This window comes from Nylanderia fulva, unplaced genomic scaffold, assembly GCF_048542155.1.
Source record: "Nylanderia fulva isolate GAGA-0341 unplaced genomic scaffold, ASM4854215v1 Scaffold70, whole genome shotgun sequence".
Taxonomy (NCBI): Eukaryota; Metazoa; Arthropoda; class Insecta; order Hymenoptera; family Formicidae; genus Nylanderia; species Nylanderia fulva.
The window spans coordinates 372,802-376,420 of record NW_028190808.1 but is presented as its reverse complement, the minus strand read 5'-3'; the positions used below and the strand labels follow the sequence as shown (position 1 = coordinate 376,420).

Sequence of the window (3,619 nt, the reverse complement as noted above, 5' to 3'; positions counted from 1 at the left end):
GCATTTATATGTAATCAGTAAATGCGAGAGCGCTACAGATTTTCTGCTTATCAGCTAATTTTACTGGATATATAAATCCGCGCGCGCGCCAAATAAACTTCGCAGATTTTCGCAGAAATAAATTTAAAAATAGAGAACCAGAAAGTCCATTTTCGCCATGTGATGCTGTATTGCTTTAAGCGCGGTTTCTTGGCTTCACAGACTCTGAAAGAGATGTTCTCTGTATATGGATATGCCTGCGTCACTCATCAGACAATTTGCAAGTGGTATCGAAGATTCGAATTTGGCAATTTTAACATGGAAGATGAAACTCGCTCTGGTCGATCTCAGGAGGTTGATGAAACGCTTCTTAAGGATTTCATGCATAAAAACCCTCGAGTGACTGTTAGAGAACTCGCCGACACTCTGCACAAGTCCATTTTTACCGTACATGACCACCTGAAAAAGCTAGGATTCTCAACTCGACTGGATAAGTGGTTGCCACACGAACTGAATGAATGGCAATTGATGGAACGTGTGAACATCTGCGATATGCTGCTTCAACGGCACCAAAAAGAACCATTTTTAAAGAGGATTGTAACAGGCGATGAAAGTTGGATCCTATACAATAATGTTAGCCGCAAGAGATCGTGGGGAATTAAGAGCGCACCTACGCAAACAGTGGCCGAGCCGAGGCTTCATCCAAAAAAGTTCTTCTGAGTATCTGGTAAGATTTTAAGAGCGTGCTATATTATGAGCTTCTTTAGCCGAACGAAACCATCAACGCAACGAAGTACAACCTTTAGTTGGACAAATTGAAGACTGCCATCGCACAAAAGCGCCTTGAACTGGCCCACTGGCGTGGAGTTGTCTTCCACCACGATAACGCCAGACCTCACGTCGCGATGTCTATCCGTAAAAAACTATTAGACTTAAAATGGAACGTTCTTCCTCATTCTCCATATTCTTCCGATCTTGCCTCATCTGATTATTATCTATTTCTTTCTTTAAAAAATTTTCTTCGGGACAAAAGATTCAAGTCATTCAAAATCCTTAAAAACCAGATCGATCAATTTTTCGCCAGTAAGAAATCTTCATTTTGGAAGAAAGGCATCATGCAACTTCCCGAAAGATGAACCAAGGTGGTTGAACAAAACGGTACATATTTACTTAAATAAAGTTCCGCATTGTGTAAAATATTGCGTTTAAATTTATATTGAAACAAACTTTCCGAACAACCTAATACTATGCCAGGTTCATATTGCCATTTACTCTACTATTTTTATAAAATTTAAACGCAGAAAGGCGTAATTATTATTTAAATATTTATTATACACTTTTTTGCAACAACACTTACAAAATTGCAATATAAGAAACTTGCATAGCAAATGAAACAAAATTGTCATGTTTAAATATTTGTATTTTGAAAAAATTATCCAGGGTTTTTATTTTTTAAGTAAAAAAATACCCGAGAGTCGCCTGTCAAGCGAAAGATCTCGGGTTCGATTCCCGATTCAGCGACTTTCGGATCTATATTTTTCTCTTACATTTATTCAATTATTTCCGCAGGGGGGTTAGAATGTTTTTGAAATTAAATCTTAAGTAAGAAATTATTTCAATTTTTAAAGTCTTGATTGGTACACCGAGAATAATACGTGCCTTGCGCACGCTTTGTTTCCAACGAAAATTTAGTTTCGTTGTAAATGTACCTACGTAAAAATTATCCATTGTAAATCCATGTAGAATCTTACTACAAAAGTAATGATATAAAAAAAAATTGCGCCAAGTTAAAGTAGAAACTTCTACCAGTGAAAAATTGCAAACATATATAGAGTCGTATAATAAACTAGTAAATTAATATAAAATTAAAAAAAAATAAAATTTTAGTTAAAAAAACTGGGCGCGCTGCTAAGTTTCAAAATTACAATGCACCTTAAAGTTACATACTTAGTTAAATTACAACTTAATTTAATTACAAAATATACTTTAACTGCAATAAATTTTAAAGTAGCAAATAATTTAATTTTAATATTATTAGGATATTATTTAACAACGCGCTAAGTTTTTTTAACTAAAATTTTTTTTTTTTTTTTAATTTTATATTAATTTACTATTATATTAATTTAGTGGTTCATTATACGACTCTATATATGTTTGCAATTTTTCACTGGTAGAAGTTTCTACTTTAACTTGGCGCAATTTTTTTTAATATTATTACATTTTTAGTAAGATTCTACATGGATTTACAATGGATAATTTTTCATACAATTCTACATGGGTTTGCAATGGTTTATTTTGTATAGAATTCTACATAGGTTTGCAATGATTAATTTTTCATAGAATTCTACATGGGTTTGCAATGATTAATTTTTCATAGGATTCTACATGGGTTTGCAATGAGTAATTTTTTGTTTAAAGTAATAACAGCAATCAATTGTCAAATGTTTTGGTTATTATTTAATCATCTTCAGTGACAAACTACAATGCAATAATTGATATTAATAAATAATCGGATAAATAAGAATAAATTAATATACCTTTAGAACAGCAGTGATATCAGTTAAAAAACAACGATCTATGTCGACATATTAAACGGAATTAAAGTCACTCGGTGAAAACAATTATATTTCGAGGCACCGACAAAAGTAGAAGAAAGGGGAGTCAACAGAGAGAGGGAAAAGAAAAAAGAAAAAAGAGAGGAGAAAAGCGGATAGAAATTCAAATATCTCCCAGAATAGGGAAGATAACACATACTGTATACCTCTCATAAACTCATCTTGAGTGATGCGGGTGTTGTCTTTTATGTACTCCCATCTTTTTGTTAAACTAGAAATAGCCAAATCTATTGGTATATTAGTGAACAAAGAGACCGCATCAAGTGAAACCAATTTATAGTTTGGTTCCAATCTTTCTATTTTGGGAGATATTTGAATTTCTACTTTCAGAATACTTTAACACAAAAAAGGCACCATAATTAGTTTAGTAGATAAAATTATCAAACTATCCCATCCTCGTTTTTATCAAGAATATTTGAAAAAAGTTATACACATTTTATTGGATAACTGCTTTTCTTTGGATTTTATTTTTCAGACAATTAAGAACAGACTTTTTTATTTATTCTATTTATCTGACAATAATAATAATGAGGAGTTATCTGGTAATAACAAAGATTCACAAAAACCTTATTTCGTGTTTCTTTATGCTTACTCAGTGGAAAATAAATTTAATTTAATAACAAAAAGTTTCGGATACAAAACTGCATTTGCGAAGGGCTATCTCAATAACATCATAAAAACACACAGACAGGTTGAAACATACTAATGCGCGTGATGTCGTTTATAAAATCTCCTGCGGGAATTGTAATGCTACTTATGTAGGCCAAACGAAGAGAAAACTTAAAACTAGTGTCAAAAAACATCGGTCTGATATTCTTAAAAATGCAGCATCTCTTGTAATATCTGCATACCGCATGAAAAGTCATGAATTTGATTAGGACGGTATACAAATTTTGGATATTAAACATCACTACAAAAAAAGACTGATTTCTGAGATCCTGCACATTAAAAGACAAAAGAATAGCCTAAATAAAAAAAGTGACACTAAACTTTTCTCTGACGCCTACTCCTCAATTATCAATTCC

At 32.3% G+C, this 3,619-nt stretch overlaps 1 pseudogene; it reads left to right on the top strand.

The window, feature by feature from the left end:
* Positions 1-213: 213 nt before the first annotated feature.
* Positions 214-699, top strand: LOC114937921 (histone-lysine N-methyltransferase SETMAR pseudogene; annotated as a pseudogene).
* The last annotated feature ends 2,920 nt before the right edge of the window (positions 700-3,619 follow it).